Here is a 17,992-nt window from a genome sequence, read left to right on the forward strand (position 1 = left end):
ATATTTACTGCATGAAAAGAAAAGCCCAGGTGGGTAATTGCTATTGAATCTTAGAGTATTGAGGTAGAACAAAAAGCAAAAAGCCCGCAAATGCCCTAAAGAAATGATTCTTAAGGGTGCAAATATTTTCTAATGTGAACATAGGTGGGAGTTCCCATGAGCATCAGAGAACAGAATAATTGAACAGCAGAGTTGATAATCCAGGTGACCATTCACTCTTGTTTTTGTGAGAGTGAAGCCTTCAGCCAATCATTTAGGAAATGGTATCTAACCAGATAACCACCAGCTGTCGTAAACACCATTGTCACTCTATACTATATTCCCTCAACTCACGTCTGATTTCAGCAGCAGCTGTGCTGGACAGTTCCTATGTATATGGACAGTGGTGCAGCTGGACTTGCCACTGTTCTTATTCAGATGCTTCCTCTAAAATCAGGGCAGCTTGCTCTGGCAGTATGGGAGGCTTAATTACCCTAGGGGAGGTGGCTGCACAATGAAAAATTAGAGTCATTAGAAAAATGCCCCAGCCATCCGTTTTTGTTGGATAATTCTTAGTTTAGTTAGGCAAGGTTTCTCAAAAGGTCTTCAGCAAGATTGAATCCTAGTTGCCCACACCCATAACCAGCTCAGAAAACAGACACCTTTTAAAAACTCTTGTGTCTCTCATTCTCCTTAATTTTATTTTTTGCTTCCTGGGATAACCTCCTTGTTCCCCCTCAAAAAAAAAAATGGCCAGTTTTGTAGTTCTTATCTTCAGCTCTGCTTGTAAAGGGACACAAAGAGACCCCATTTTCTGGTTTGGATATGTCTAGCTACTCCTTTTCAGGTCATTCCTCATTGGCCAGGAGAAGCATGCAAGAATCACTTCTAACTCACCCTGGCTTCCTTGCAGCGAATCTTAAGCTATCTGGCATTCCTTGGGGGAAAGCTGTGTCCACCAGCACTGTCCATATTCTCTTGCAAACTGCAAATACCTCTTTCAGGATGGGAAACAAGGGCTAGAGGGAGTTTACTGAAGACTCAACTCTCATTTCTGCAGAGCACTTTCCAGGGACCAGAAAAGGCTTCAGGGCTTCCTGCCTACACAGAGCCTTGGGGTACATCTCCAAGAGCCTGCAAACAGAGTGATTTCCTAAAATTACTTAACTCTCTCTGGAAAGGGAGAAGAGATATCTGGCTGTAGCATTCCTCTGTCCACATTTAGTTGACAATTGTTGCAGCTAACCTACACATTTACTGGAGCCACCAAACCACGAGCATATGTTTTGCTCTTTAATGTACTTTGAAACCTCGTTAGAAAGGATAAAACTTTGGTAAAGAATAATAAACAGCATTCCTTATGCACTCAGCAGGCATAATAATATAAGGGACAAACCATGTGTGTAGAACTACATATGTATAAATTTGAAAACTGGTTTAATCATAAACATGTTGTTGATGCTAAGTGACCATTTCCTAGTTATTGAGTAAATTCTGAAAGTGTCTCTCTTTTCAGTCCCCATCACACCCCTTGATTCCAATGAAATATAGAAACTTTATCCAACACACATTTATCCCCTTCCCACCCACTCCTTTATGCTATTATGTTATTATATAGCTACATCTTTATTGTAAATCCAACAATAAAGTTTTATAATTGTTTTATGCAATTGTCTTTTAAATCAATTAAGACAAGAAAGGAGAAAATATTTACAATATTTACATATTTATTTTTATGTAAGTACAATATTTTTTACTCACTTTTTTATTTTCTTACATAATTATAGTTAACTGGTGCTCTTTATGTCTTTTTGTGGATTCAAGTTACTATTTCTTGTCATTTCCCTTCCTTAGGGTTGTTTTGGCTATTCGGGGTTTTTTATACTTCCATATAAATCTGATGATTTTTTGTTCCATTTCTTTAAAAAATCTCATAGGAATTTTGATGGGAATTGCATTAAATTTGTATATTGCTTTGGGTAATATGGCCATTTTGATTATATTTATTCTTCCTATCCAAGAACAAGGAATATTTTTCCATCTCATTGTATCTTTTTTGATTTCCCTTAACAATGCTTTGTAATTTTCATTATAAAGGTCCATTACATTCTTTGTTATGTTTATTCCTAGGTATTTTATTTTTTTTGTTGCAATCGTGAAGGGGATTATTTTTTTGAGTTCGTTTTCTAATATTTCATTGTTGGCATATAGAAAGGCTATGGACTTTTGTATGTTAATTTTGTATCCTGCGACCTTACTGTATTGGTTTATTGTTTCTAATAATCTTTTTGTGGAGTCCTTCGGGTTTTTGATGTATAGGATCATATCATCAGCAAAAAGTGATACCTTTACTTCTTCTTTTCCGATATGGATGCCTTTTATTTCTTTGTCTTGTCTGATTGCTCTGGCTAGAACTTCTAGCACCACGTTAAATAAGAGTGGAGAGAGTGGACAACCCTGTCTTGTTCCTGATTTAAGGTAGAAAGTCCTCAGTTTTATGCCGTTTAATATGATGTTGGCTGATGGTTTATCATATATGGCCTTTATCATGTTGAGATATTTTCCTTCTATACCCATTTTGTTGAGAGTCTTAAACATAAAATTGTGTTGTATTTTATCAAAAGCCTTTTCTGCATCTATTGATAAGATCATGTGGTTTTTGTTCTTTGTTTTGTTGATATGGTGTATTACGTTAACCGTTTTGCATATGTTGAACCATCCTTGAGATTCTGGGATGAATCCCACTTGATCATGATGTATTATTTTTTTAATATGTTGTTGTATTCGGTTTGCCAGTATTTTGTTTAGTATTTTAGCATCTGTATTCATTAGAGATATTGGTCTGTAGTTTTCTTTCTTTGTGCCATCCTTGCCAGGTTTTGGTATGAGGGTTATGTTGGCCTCATAAAATGTGTTTGGAAGTATTGCTTCTTCTTCAATTTTTTGGAAGACTTTGAGTAGAATAGGAACCAAGTCTTCTTTGAATGTTTGATAGAATTCACTAGTATAACCATCTGGGCCTGGACTTTTATTTTTGGGGAGGTTTTTAATAGTTTTTTCTATTTCCTCCCTGCTGATTGGTCTGTTTAGGCTTTCTGCTTCTTCATGACTCAGTCTAGGATGGTTGTATTGTTCTAGGAATTTATCCATTTCTTCTAGATTGTTGTATTTGGTGGCATATAATTTTTCATAGTATTCTACAATAATTCTTTGTATATCTATGATGTCTGTGGTGATCTCTCCTCTTTCATTTTGGATTTTATTTATTTGAGTCCTGTGCCTTTTTTCCTTGGTGAGTCTTGCCAAGGGTTTGTCAATTTTGTTGATCTTTTCAAAGAACCAGCTCCTTGTTTTATTGATTTTTTCTATAGTTTTTCTGTTCTCTATTTCATTTATTTCTGCTCTGATTTTTATTATCTCCTTTCTTCGGCTGGTTTTGAGTTGTCTTTGTTCTTCTTTTTCTAGTTCCTTAAGGTGTGAAGTTAAGTGGTTTACTTCAGCTCTCTCTTGTTTGTTCATATAGGCCTGAAGTGATATGAACTTTCCTCTTATTACTGCTTTTGCTGCATCCCAGAGATTCTGATATGTCGTATTTTCATTTTCATTTGTCTGTATATATCTTTTGATCTCTGCGCTTATTTCTTCTTTGACCCATTCATTTTTTAGAAGTATGTTGTTTAGTTTCCACATTATTGTGGGTTTTTCCTCCTCTTTTTTGCAGTTGAATTCTAGTTTCAAGGCTTTATGATCAGAAAATATGCTTGGTACAATTTCAATTTTTCTAAATTTGCTGATATTGTCTTTGTGGCCCAACATATGGTCAATTCTTGAGAATGTTCCATGTACACTAGAGAAAAATGTATACTCTGTCGCTTTGGGATGAAGTGTCCTGTAGATGTCTATCATATCCAGGTGTTCTAGTATTTCGTTTAAGGCCACTATGTCTTTATTGATTCCCTGTTTGGATGACCGATCTAGAGCCATCAGCGGTGTATTGAGGTCTCCAAGTATGATTGTATTTTTGTTAGTTTTTGTTTTAAGGTCAATAAGTAGCTGTCTTATATATTTTGGTGCTCCTTGGTTTGGTGCATATATATTAAGGATTGTTATGTCTTCTTGATTCAACTTCCCCTTAATCATTATGAAATGACCATTTTTGTCTCTGAGTACTTTTTCTGTCTTGTAGTCAGCATTATCCGATATGAGTATTGCTACACCTGCTTTTTTTTGGGTGTTGTTTGCTTGGAGTATTGTTTTCCAGCCTTTCACTTTGAATTTGTTTTTATCCTTGTTGCTTAGATGTGTTTCTTGTAGGCAGCATATAGTTGGATTTTCTTTTTTAATCCATTCTGCTACTCTGTGTCTTTTTATTGGTAAGTTTAATCCATTTACATTTAGTGTAGTTATTGACACTTGTGGGTTCCCTACTGCCATTTTATAAATTGCTTTCTGTTAGTTTTGTATCTTGTTTGATTCTTCTCTTTTGTTTTTCTATCATTTGTTTTTGTTTGTTTGTGTTCCATACTTCTTTCCTCTGTTGCTACCTTTTTTAAGTCAAGTGTTTTTGTGGTGGTTTTTTCAAGGGTGGTTACCATTAAGTAATGAAAAGGGTACCTACCATATCCATTGTAGTACCCTATCTTATGAGTATTTCTGCACTTCATCGTCCTTTGCTACTGTTAATCTCCATCCTCTCCCCCCTTTTTTTCCTTTGTTGTCACAGTTTAAGTTTGGTTTTATTGTGTTCTTGGTGGAGCTGTTACTTGTGGTGTTGTTTTCTTTTGTTCTTTGAATCTGGTTGGAAAACCCCCTTTAGTATTTCCTGGAGTGGGGGCTTTCTGCTGATAAATTCTCTCATCTTTTCTGTATTTGTGAATGTTTTTATATCTCCTTCGTACTTGAAGGATAGCTTTGATGGGTATAGTATTCTTGGCTGAAAGTTCCTCTCTTTCAGGGCTTTAAATATTGGGGTCCACTCTCTTCTAGCTTGTAGTTTCTGCTGAGAAATCTGATGATAATCTAATAGGCCTTCCTTTATATGTTGTACTCTTCTTTTCCCTGGCTGCCTTGAGAATTTTTTCTTTGTCATTGGTTTGTGTCATCTTTATTATGATGTGCCTTGGAGTGGGTTTGTTGGGGTTAAGAAAACTCGGTGTTCTGTTTGCTTCTTGAATTTGAGGCTTTAGTTCTTTCCACAGGCTTGGGAAGTTCTCGTTTATTATTTGTTTGAGTATATTCTCCATTCCATTTTCTTTCTCTTCTCCCTCTGATATACCTATTATTCTTATGTTATTCTTTCTGATGGAGTCAGACAATTCCTGTAGGGCTTTCTCATTTTTTATTATTTTTAAGTCTCTTTCTTCTTCTCTCTGTTGTGCCTCAAGTTGTTTGTCTTCTATTTCACTAATCCTATCTTCAATCTGGGCTGTTCTGTTAGCTAAGCTTGTTACCTTGTTTTTCAGCTCGTCAATTGAGTTTTTCATTTCTGTTTGATTTGTTTTTATAGTTTCAATTTCCTTGGTAATATATTCTTTGTGTTCATTGAGTTGTTTTCTGATCTCCCTAAATTGCCTTTCTATGTTTTCTTGTATATCTCTGAGTATTTTTAAGATTTCTATTTTAAATTCCCTGTCATTTAGCTCCAAGGCTTCCAATATGTTAAGTCTTTACTCCATAGATTTTTCCACATCTATTTGTGTTACCTCTCTTTCTTTTGTATCCATAATATTCGATTTCCTCTTTCTTATTGGCATCTGAGGGTGGTCTTGTTGATAGCACTAATTAGAATTAATAAAGAATAAAAAGTAAAAAAAAAAAAAAAAAAAAAGGTAAAACACCCCACCAAAAAAAAAACAGTAATAATTTATTATTTCCCCCTTTTTTCTTTCTTCTCTTTCCCTCCTCTCCTCTCCTCAGGGAAATATCATGATGACCTGTGAATTATATTATGCTAAATGGAACAAAAACTGCCTATAATGGAGGGCCTGATTTGGGGTGAAGAGTTCAAGGGGCAAAAAATGGGAGTAGGGACCTACTAAATGCAAAAAAATAAAAATAAAAAAAATAAAAAAAGGAAGAAAATCTTAGACAAGCATAAGATGATTTGCTTGTAAGAGATGGTCGACTAAGAGATATAATGAGAGGGATAAGAGGGAACCAGAAAAAAGGAGGAAAAAAAAAGAATAATAAAGAAGAAAAAAGAAATAATAATAAGTAAAAATCTGTTGTATTAAGTGGAGCAAAGACTAAATACAATGGAGACCTTGGGTTGGGAGGAATGCTAGTGAGTTAAAAAGCAACGTAAAAAGTACCCAAAATGCCACAAAAATAAACAAACAAACAAGAAAAAAACAAAAACAAAAGCAAAAAAGAAAAATAAAGCCAAAAAAAACGCTTGAGTCCCAAATTAACTAATTTGTTCGTGATTGAGGATTAAATGGGAGGAAAGTAAAACGAGAAAAGAAAAAACGAATAGAAAGGAAAAAATAAGAAAAAGAGAAAAACGAAGGAAGAAAAAGAAAGGAAGAGAAAAAAAACAAAATAAAGCAAAAAAAAAAAAAAAAACAAAAGAGGAGAGAGTGAGAGTTAAGTGTTTTGGAGTATAACCTTAAAGGAAGGTGAGGATGAAGAAGAGAAATAAAATGTAACACTCGTGGGTAGTGTAGTTCAAGAAAAGGGAAGCATAAGATGGGCAGAGAATAGAAGGACCGAGGTGGAGGAAATAGAAATAATAATAATAAAGGCAATAAGATAGAAGAAACAAACAACAACAACAAAAAAATTAGTGGAACAAGTTGTAAAGTCTGTGGATTTTTCTTGATTTTGAGAGGTTAACTTCTTCCTTTTTCTTTTCTCTCCCTTTTCCTGGTCGGTGACTCTGTACCCCAGGCTCTGCCCCTGTGTCACACTTAGGTAGGGATTTGCAGTTGATGGGATTCTATGGCAATGTCATATAATTGGCTTTAGTCTTGCTGGTAGTCAAGGCTTGTTGGCGTTTGCAGGGTCCAACGATGAGAGAGTTTGCTTTCCTGGAGTCTCTCTCCTAGTCCCCCCTTCCTGAATTAGCAGCCTGGTGATCCAGCTATAAGGCTGCAACTGCTTCTGCCTGGGGAGTAAGAGGCTCAAAGAGCTGGGAAATCCCCACTCTATCCCCACTCAGCGCAAGGCTTTGGGAAAGGCTCTGGCAGTCAGAGCCTCCAGTGTAATCAGGCAGGCAGGAGTGGGAGTCAATTGTTGTCAAGGTGACTGTTTAGCACCTAGCATTCAGTTGGACCACTCAACCCAGGCTTTCCACACTTTGTAGCCTGTTTTGGCTGGGAAGAAGAGGCACTAGTCTCTGCTTGCGACTAGTGTAGTATAGATCTTATTATCTGCCAAGTCCCTCTTGTTAGCGTTTATCCCTGAATATGGAGGCTCTATCAATCAGAAGTTGCCCCCGCCCCTTTAGCGAGAGGCACTAAAAAATATCACGCCTCTTGTCTTGGATCGCTGAACTGAGAGAGATCTTATCTATTAGAACCCGTGGGTGCGCAGATTTCATGGGTTAAGCTAATTTCAGTGATTGGGTCCGCAGCTGTGCTCCCAAAGGTATTTCAGGCTGCCTGAGCGCCCCTCCCCCAACGCTTGATTGTTAGCTTGAATGGCTGGGTGAGGTGCCCCACCCACGGAGAGAATCTCCCAAGTAGGGAAGACCGCCTTGGCTCCTCCCCTGCTCGCCCTGCTGCTGGCGGCTGGGGCGCACCGGGCGCAGGATAATGGGGCACCCTGGGTGTGTGGGCCAGTAGGGCGCTCTGGGCGCATGGATTGCCCAGGGCACGCACGTGAATGGGGTGCTCCGGGCACCGGTGGCTGCTGGGGTCTCTCACTCACAGTGCGCGGGCCACTGGGAACGTTAGTGGTGCTCGGTCTGCAACTGGACCGGGCGCGCGCCGGCGGCTGCTCGCCACTCCCGAGTGTGGGCGGTACTCGCTCTGCAACCGGACCGGGCGCGCGCCGGCGGCTGCTCGCCGCTCCCGAGTGTGGGCGGTGCTCGCTCTGCAACCGAACCTGGCGCGCGCCGGCGGCTGCTCGCCGCTCCCGAGTGTGGGCGGTGCTTGCTCTGCAACCGGACTGGGCGCGCGCCAGTGGCTGCTCGCCGCTCCTGAGTGTGGGCCGACTCACCGCAGGCGCACTCCCTCCACGGCTCCCGAGTGTGGGTGGTGCTTGCTCTGCAACCGGACTGGGCTCTGCAACCAGACCGGGCGCGCGCCGGCGGCTGCTCGCCGCTCCCGAGTGTGGGCTGACTCACCACAGGCGCACTCCCTCCGTGGCTTGAATGAACGTCCCTGTGGTAGCTTCCTCTACACCCTCGTTTCTCAGATTCAAGTGATAACAGTCCTTTCGCTTTCAGTTTGTGTGGAACTCCAGAATGCTCCGAGGATAAATTTTTCTGTTTCTAGTTGATAAATTTGTTGTGATTTTGGGGAGATCTGTCGGACGCACTGCTCACTGCGCCATTTCCGTGACGTCACTTCGTCATTTCCCTTCAATCAGAAGTGCTTCCTTTAGTATTTCTTGTCATAAAAATTCACTAACAATGAATTTTTTCAACTTTTGTTTGTATCTGGAGACATTTTAACTTTGCTTTTATTTGGAAATTATAATTGCTTGATTAGATTTATTGGTTGACAGTTTTATTCTTTTAGCACTTTGAATATGCCATCCTAATACTTTCTGGCCCCATTTTTTCCCCTATCATCTGCCAATTATATTGTGATTTCCTTGTTCATGATGAGTTGTTATTGTTGTTGTTGTGCATGTGTGTGTGTGCGTGTGTGTGCGCACACATGCTGTGTGTGTGTGCTGCTTTTAAGATTTTCTCTTTGACTTTGATGATATACCTGGATGTATATCTCTTTGTACTAATCCTACTTGAAGTTTATTAAGCTTTCTGGATATGTTGACTAATGCTTGATTAATGCTTTTTTTTTTCTTTTGGTAACAATTTTGGCAATGTTTGGCCATTATCTTTATATATGTATTTTTCTATTCTCTTTCTGAGACTCCTTTACACATATATTAGTATACTTCATGCTGTCCCAGATGTATCTGAGGCTCTATTTATATACTTTCAATTTTTTTCTTTCTATTTTGCAGATTGGTGAATCATCTTTATTGATTCACTTCAAGTTTGCTGGGTCTTCTACCAACTCAAATTTTCTAGTAATTTTTTATTTAAATTATTGTACTTTTCAATATTTGAAATTCTATTTTATGAATTTTTATACTTCTCATCATTTTATTGGTATTCTCTACTTTTTGGCCTATTGTCATCATACTGGCCTCAAATTATTTAAAAAATGGTTTTATTTTGCTTTTATTTTTTTTTTCTAGAATAAACACCTTTATTACATGAGCCACGATAAGAAGGAAGAGGATTTATTTTTCTTTCTGGGCCTTGATTTTCCTCAGATAGAACTCCAGCTCCTTGCCCTCTAGCACATGGCCATTTGGTGGCCACACTGGCCTGGTATTTAGCAATGCATGCAAGAAGCTTGCTTGGTTAGAACTGCTCCTCTAGAAGACTGCTGATTTGGGCATTCTTTTTCCTTTCATCATATTTCATCTGAATTTTCTTTGATCATCTTTTGTTTAAAATCTCTTCCTCCTCAAAAGTCTATTGGCCCTTTCTTGCAGTATGGTAGGATTAGTACCATTGTCGGTACAGGGTATAGTCAATAAGCATGATGCAGTTCTTTTCTAGTTTGTTGTTGGTGCATTGTAGACAGCATAAATAATCCTTGTTTGGCACATACAACACTCAGAGCCCCAGGAGGAGTTGCCCCATGTTCATTCTCAAGGCATGGTAATTCTTGCTGCCTCCCTGAACATAACCTCTGTATATGCAGCATGGGCCAATCTTAGTTCTTAGTGTTGGCAGCAGGGCATCCTAGCTCATATATTCGTTTCTTGTGGTGGGGCCTTCTCTTGCCTCTAGTCTTGCAGCACTTGTGCCACTTGTCCCAAGAGATGCTCATGGCTCAGAACAGGCTGGAAAGAGTTCATTTTGCCTTTTTTTTTTTAAAAAGACAGAGAGAGAGTCAGAGGGATAGACAGGGACAGACAGACAGGAATGGAGACAGATTATGAGAAGCATCAATCATTAGTTTTTCCTTGCGCGTTGCAACTTCTTAGTTGTTCATTGATTGCTTTCTCATATGTGCCTTGACTGCGGGTCTTCAGCAGACCGAGTAACCCCTTGCTGGAGCCAGCGACCTTGGGTCCAAGCTGGTGAGCTTTTGCTCAAGCCAGATGAGCCTGCGCTCAATCTGGTGACCTCGGGTTCTCGAACCTGGGTCCTTCCACATCTCAGTCCAACACTCTATCCACTGCGCCACCACCTGGTCAGGCATCATTTTCTTTTAAACATAGTATTATAGCTGATTTTCTTTGCCTGCTAAGTCCAACATGTGGGCCTCTCAGACAAGGCATTTTGAAAGAGATAATTTCTTCCTCTATCTTGGCCACATGATCTTATTTCTTTGGGTACCTTGTATTTTTATTGTTGAAAACTGAAAATTTTAGTAATATATTTTATGTTCTAGATTCTGATTGCCACATCTTTCAGGGATTGTGGATGTTTTCTGTTGTCCCTACTCCCCCCACCCCCACCTCCACTCCCACCACCAACTTAGTCATTTGTTTAGTTGTTTTCCTAAATAAAGATTGGTTAAAGAGTAGTGAAAATTTTTAATCTGATCGTGAATTATTTAATCCACTTTCTGGATTTTAAGAAAACTCACATTTCTAAGTGCTTAGAGATATTCATGGATTCCACAAATTTTTTAAGGGCCCTATTATGTGTCTAACTCTGTGAAGCTGTGGCAATATAACAGTGAACAGGAAAGTCCATTTAAACTTCCATGAAGCCTGTGGTGTCCTAGGCATGGCAAGAGAAGGTGGGAAAAAAAATCACCGTAGCCCATATTCAGTGAGTAGGTTGGGTGGATATAAAAAATGAGTAATGTAAGGCTTCCCCCCCCCCATTTCTTAAAACTTGGCTATATTGGCCATTTCAAATTTATTTTTCCTGAAATACAGCTGAAAACACCTAGTAAGAGTCTGAATTATTACAGGCAATGATTGAGGTTGCAAAAGGGAGTCATGACATTTTAGGATATATTTTGTTTTTATTTATTGGCATATTTATTTGAGTCAGTGACTAACATGGTAGATTGTTACTACATTCTCATTTCTTATCCTGTGATGGTGGGAAAAGAAAGCAGAAAGGTTAATCATTGCTGCTTCTTTTGGGCCCAGACAAAAATATCTTACCTTTCTTAATATATTGCCCACTTCAGTGCTTATGCAAGGTGGAACAACAGTAGGTTTACAGTTGTTAATATGGAAAGCAATAAAATAATAAATAATAATCTAAAAATAAACTCTTTGTTTCACATTCTCACAATTGTAAACCTACTTTTGCCCCACACTGTATATCCATGCAAGAATTTGGATAAAAAAATAGGTTCCATTTATTTGTAATCAGAACAGGTATTTTACTACAATTGTCAGAAACTAAATAGTGTATTTAGTTGCATCTAGAAAATAACTAGAAACTTATAAATCTCAGATGCATGAGGATTGAAAACCACTGATAAATGCAAAGCGGTAGCCCTGATCTAAGAATGAGGAAGTCTTCAAAATAAGGCCCTGGCCGGTTGGCTCAGTGGTAGAGCATCGGCCTGGCGGGCAGGAGTCCCAGGTTTGATTCCCGGCCAGGGCACACAGGAGAAGTGCCCATCTGCTTCTCCACCCCTCCCCCTCTCCTTCCTCTCTGTCTCTCTCTTCCCCTACCGCAGCCAAGGCTCCACTGGAGTAAAGTTGGCCCAGGCACTCTGGTTGCAACAGAGCAGCATCCCAGATGGGCAGAGCATCGCCCCCTGGTGGGCATGCCGGGTGGATCCCTGTTGGGTGCATCTGGGAGTCTGTCTGACTGCCTCCCCATTTCCAACTTCAGAAAAATACAAAAATACAAAATACAAAATAATAATGAATAGGCTTGTTTGAGGCGTGAAATGTGGTTTTTATACTGCAATTTATTTCTGTATGGTTGCTTTCAGGACACACTTTACAAATCACTATACAAATTATTGCTGTCTATCCAGCAAATACAATCCATAGCTGTAAATATGATATTACATATATTAAGAAACTACAGTGTCAAAGAGCCAAAATATGACTTTGAACAGGAATGTCACAAAGTATGCAATATTTGAGACATGTTGAGTTGATTTGCTTGTTTTATTATTGAAGCCATGAGGTATTATGGATAAGAAAGAAAGATTGAGATTATTGAAATGATGAATTATATATTCACCAAAAAAACACAACAGGTAGTTGAATTGCTTCCCATTTTATAGGCAAAACAAGAAAAATATACTCATAGAAATGAACCAAAAGGGAGGTGGTCTCTCTTGCTTTCAAGTATTTATTTCTCCATTTACATGTGATTTGTTCATTTCCCCCCTAAAATATGCAAGAAGATCTTAGCTTCAAGGAGAGGCAGTCTTGCTCAAGAAATGATTCTCCAGCTTTGTTGTGGAGGGACCCTTCAGCTGGTGGAAAATCACATTTCTGCTCCTCAGTAAAATGCTTTGGCTATGAAGCATAATGAATGGTAATTTTCAAAAGGAATATGATTTTCAAAACAAACTTCACAATACCATATCAGGAGGTTTCTTTGTACTGCAATTAATGGAAACAACTTTCCCAGCTGAGCCTGTGAGTCTCCAAGGACAATGTTGTTTTATCTAAGGACCCAGAGAAAAGTCGAGATAGGTTGTCTGCAGGTATCAGCCCTCTGCAGGAAGGGGGGGGGGAGCCTGACCCTAAATCAGATGCAGCTCCTCCTATAGCAGAAGAGGTACTGGCAGTTTCAAGATGGAGGAGTGTGTCTGTGTGTATTTTTTTAGGGGAAGGAAGTACTAAGAGAATTTCTGGTTGACCCTGGAATTGCATATGTAAACTTCATAACTGCAATCTTTAGTCATGCTTCTAGTAAAAACAACCTGGGAACCTATATTAGTTTTCTATTGCTGTGTGACAATTATCACAGCTTTAGCAATATCAAACACTATGCACTATGCATTCAGTATCTCACAGTTTCTCTGGGTCAGGAGTCCAGGCACAGCTTAAATGGATCCTTTGCTCAGGGTCTCAGGAGACTGCAGTAAAGATGCTCAGGGTCTTTCAAGAACTCGGGTTCCTCATCAAAGGCCATGTGATTATTGGCAAAATTTAGTTCCTTGTATTTGAAGAACTGAGATCCCCATTTCTTAGAGGCCACTCAGCATTCTGTCATCTGTCCCTCTCTTTAACATAGCAGTTTGCTTCTTCAAGGGAAACAGGGAGCATCACTGCTGTTTCTTTTCACTTGCCTACAGACCCTCTTTGAAAAGGTCTAGATTTGGCTAGGCTCACCCACGATGACCTCACTTTTGGTTTTCTCACAATTAAATCACTTGGAATTTAATGCCAATCCCTTACCTTTTGATATATAGTAATGTGCCACTAAATGATGGGGGACACCTTTTGAGAAATGCATTGCTAAGTGATTTTGCCATTGTGACAGCATCATAGAGCACACTTACATGGTATAGTCTACTACACACCTAAGCTATATAGTATAGCCTGTTGTTCTTAGGCTACAAGCCTAAGTACAGCATGGTACTGTACAAAAGAAGTAGAGATTAATTCAAACACAAGAGAAAATGATGCAATCAAGAGACATGATAAACTCAAGATATATATGAGGCTGCTACCTGTGTCACATGGGACACTGTTTTATAGCAAACTTGTTTTTATAAGTAGAAATAGTACACTTTAAAATAATGAGGAGGGATGCATTCGGGGCAACACTAGAATCTATGTAAACACAATTAGTTTAAAAGAAAAAAGAAAAAAAACTGGGCACTATGGTTTAATCAAGTTCACATAAAACCAACCATCACAGTTCACCCCTTGTCAGCTTGGCGAACATAGACTGATCTTTAAAACATACTTAATCTGCAGATAAAGACAATGACAGAGTCATACTTGCACCTAACATGATATACCTATCTTACCTGTGACTGAAAACCTGTTCTCCTTTTCTCTGGAAGAGGATGCATACCTTGGGTGCTATTTACTTCTCTCCTTGATAATCCTGTAACCTAAATCATGTGATGTAAAGTTAAGTATCATTTTTTAATTTTTTTAAATTTATTGATTCCAGAGAGAGAGAGAGAGAGAGAAAAGGAGGAAAGAACACCGATTTTTTATTCATGTACTTATTGGTTACTCCCCATGTGCCCTGACCCAGAATTGAACCCACAACCTTGGCGTGTTGGGACGATGCTCCAATATGTTGAGCTACCCAGCCAGGGCCAAGTTAAGTAGTATTAATACCTCTTATTTTGATGATAAGTGGATAAGAGGGCGAATAAAACTATTTGATGCATATATACCATACTACACATGCACATTTATAATAAAATAAGGAAGAACTGTTCATTACACAGAATTACAGTCCTGACTCATTTCCCCAATTTAGCTGGTGCTTTAACCACCTTCTTTTACCACCCGTTCCATAGTTAACTGCGCTCTTAACAAGCACCTCAACTGGTTGTGGCTTTTTGCCTGCTAGGTGACCTCAATGTTACTATTGAAGGGTCTAGGCTATTCATAAAATGGACTAATAGAAAATACTATCTTAGATATGCAGCCAGAACACTAAGAGTATAATTTTACTATTATGTGTTACTGTTATTTCAAAATTTACCTTAGAGCCTAGGCTGGTTAGCTCAGTTGGTTGGGGCATCATCCTAATAGGCCAAGGTTGTGGGTTCAATCCCCAGTCAGGGCAAAAAAAAACCCATAAAAAAGAAAATAATGATAAAAATATAGTCTAGTAAATACATAAACTGGTAACACAGTCATTTATTGTCATTATCAAGTATTACGTGTTATACATATATTGTATGTACTATACTTTTATACAATGGGCAGCACAATAGATTTATTTACCAGTTTCACTGCAAACACATGAGTAATGCTTTGAGCTATGTTGTTAGGATGGCTATGAAGTGATTAGGTGATAGGCATTTTTCAGCTCCATTATAATCTTAAGGGGACCATCATCATATATGTGATTTGTTGTTGACGAAAAAGGTGCACAACTGTGTAATGCAAACTAATCATGGATTGACATCCATCATGCTCCCTAGCCCCACCCACACTCAAGGGGAGGGGATTATACAAGGCAGATACATTTGGGTCTCTCTTATAATTCTGCCTAAACACAGGACTTAAAATGAGACAGCAGGGTGAATTACTAAAGCTGAGGAAAAATCAAATACTAAAATCTAGCAGGAAGAGACTCATTATTGGACACCAGGGTTTGACTTAGATAGGAGACTGTAACAGTAACTCAGGAAGATCAAGACTATGAACTTCAGCTGGAAATTCAGACTAAAACAAAGACATTAAGGTCATTAGAACAGCTGTAATTTATAGAGGATTAGGGTCTGTTTTTCTATCCTGTCTTAAAGTACAAGTGGCATGGGGTTAACACTAGATTATTGCAGACATATGAAACTAAAAAAAGGGGGACTCAATTTTAAGTTTGCCAGGGGTTAAGGGTACATTTTAATTTTTTTAAATAAAATATGCCTGAATCAGAGTTGAGACTTTGGTGGAAATGTTTGAATCCTTCCTGCCAATCAGTTCAAATCCCTTTGATTTTCTAAGGAAATTTTGTTCAAAAGAAACAATAGTGTAACTTAGAATGAAAGTAGACCTTTATTTTGTTCATTAGATTCCACATATGAGTGAAATCATATAATACTTGTCTTTCTTTGACTAGCTTAGCAAAATGAACTAACAAGCAAAATACAGACTCATAGATAGACAACAGGCTGACAGCTGTCAGGGCTGGGGGCTGGGTAAGAGAGATGAAGGGATTGAACAAAAAAGGACAGAAAAAAATGAGAGAAAAAAAAGTCATGAAGTATGGTGATTGTCAGGGATTGAGGGAGTTTGAACGTATGGAGGGATAAATGGTGATGGATAGAAACTTGACTTGGGGAGGGGGTGAACACACAATACAGTGCATAGAGATGGTGGACAAGTCCTGTGGGGGGTGAGGACGACGGAGATGCAAAGACCCGACTCAGGGGACCAGGTTCAGTGACGCAGATCCACTTTATTCAGGAAGTAAGCTAGCTAATATACATGGGTTCAGCCAATAGGATGTTACAGCGTGTCCTTCATAGCCAATGGCTGAAAAGATCAGGGAGCTGTGTGGTTGGTGCTAAGTCACTTCCTTATAGCGGGTGAGCTTCTGGGAGCTGGAGTATTCTCACAGCATTGCATCAGCCACAGCTGCTAGGAATGTGCTCTGCGCTCTACCCACAGAGATGTGTTGTATAACTGTGCACCTGAAACTTGTATAATTTGGTTAACTAGTGTCACCCAATAAATTCAATTAAAAAACTGAAGTAGAGGCCCTGGCCAGTTGGTTCAGTGGTAGAGCGTCAGCCTGGTGTGCAGAAGTCCCGGGTTCGATTCCTGGCCAGGGCACACAGGAGAAGCGCCCATTTGCTTCTCCACCCCTCCCCCTCTCCTTCCTCTCTGTCTCTCTCTTCCCCTCCCGCAGCGAGGCTCCATTGGAGCAAAGATGGCCCGGGCGCTGGGAATGGCTCCTTGGCCTCTGCCCCAGGTGCTAGAGTGGCTCTGGTTGCAGCAGAGCGATGCCCCGGAGGGGCAGAGCATCGCCCCCTGGTGGGCAGAGCTTCGCCCCCTGGTGGGCGTGCCGGGTGGATCCCGGTCGGGCGCATGCGGGAGTCTGTCTGACTGTCTCTCTCCATTTCCAGCTTCAGAAAAATACAAAAAAAAAAAAAAACAAAAAAAACCCCCAAAAAACTGAAGTAGACTTTTATTGACATGAGAGAATATTCAATACTATATTGAAAGCTATCTCATAGAACCTGATTCGGATAATGGGGCTAAAGCTTGAGGCCAAAGTAGAAACTTCTAACCTTCTGACTCTCGCTTCTCCACTCCCAACTTCTAAGAATGAGGTCAGAAAGTCAACATAAATGGGGAAGCTGTGCTCATACAATTGTTACAGCAGCCTTGTCTAGTAATATATATGACTTGATCCAACACATATCCTGGGTTATAGACAACCGTAACCTCTCCTGGTGGTAGAGGAAGTTAGAATATTGGATGAAAGTTTTGTTCCCTCTGGATTTGGGGAGAGGGCCTAAAGATCTAAAATTAATCATGTATATTTTCTGGAAGCTGGGATAAGTAGAACAGTAGACATGCCGTTGGGTAGTAAAGAACAGATCGGGCCACTGTCCACAGCTCAACTAATTAACTTCACTAATTACTAGAAGGTTGTTTTCATTGTCCTATCTGCTCTGGTCATCACTGGCCCATCCTACACTGGAGCTTGGATCTGAACTCAATTCTCTTATATTCAGTTTTGATTCCCTAGTATTAGACACTATGTGTTATGTTAGGCAGTGAACTAAAATCATAACAGTATGATACATACAAATTATGTTGTCATATTTTGAGTGCTGCATTACTTAATTTAATTACAATGTTGGTTTAGCTTTTGTTGGTGCTTTAAAATTTCTCTTTCAGTTATTTAAAATATACATAAAATGTTTATTTTTTAGAGTGCTCAATGTATTTGCTTACTATAGAATCTTTAGAAAGTATTATAATATAAAGAGGCCAATAACCACAATATACAGACTTAACACCTTTAATCCCTTTCCACTTTTTATTAAAACAACTTATTAGTCAGTAACTCAATAATGACCTTATCTTGAACTTGCCAAATTAGTATGCTTTCTGGGGTAGAGTGTTTTTGCCTATGGCTTGTGGGATAGAGCTTTGGTTCATGATACTAATTGGAATGAGCCACTAATAACTAATACCTATAAAATGTTGTGCACACCTCTGATTATTTCCTTTAGGA

General features: G+C 39.2%; 1 pseudogene; it reads right to left on the reverse strand.

The window, feature by feature from the left end:
• Positions 1–9,396: 9,396 nt before the first annotated feature.
• On the reverse strand, positions 9,397–9,995 carry LOC136382291 (small ribosomal subunit protein eS8 pseudogene; annotated as a pseudogene).
• Positions 9,996–17,992: the final 7,997 nt, after the last annotated feature.

The sequence above is a fragment of the Saccopteryx leptura genome, chromosome 10 (assembly GCF_036850995.1).
Source record: "Saccopteryx leptura isolate mSacLep1 chromosome 10, mSacLep1_pri_phased_curated, whole genome shotgun sequence".
In the NCBI taxonomy this organism is placed as follows: Eukaryota; Metazoa; Chordata; class Mammalia; order Chiroptera; family Emballonuridae; genus Saccopteryx; species Saccopteryx leptura.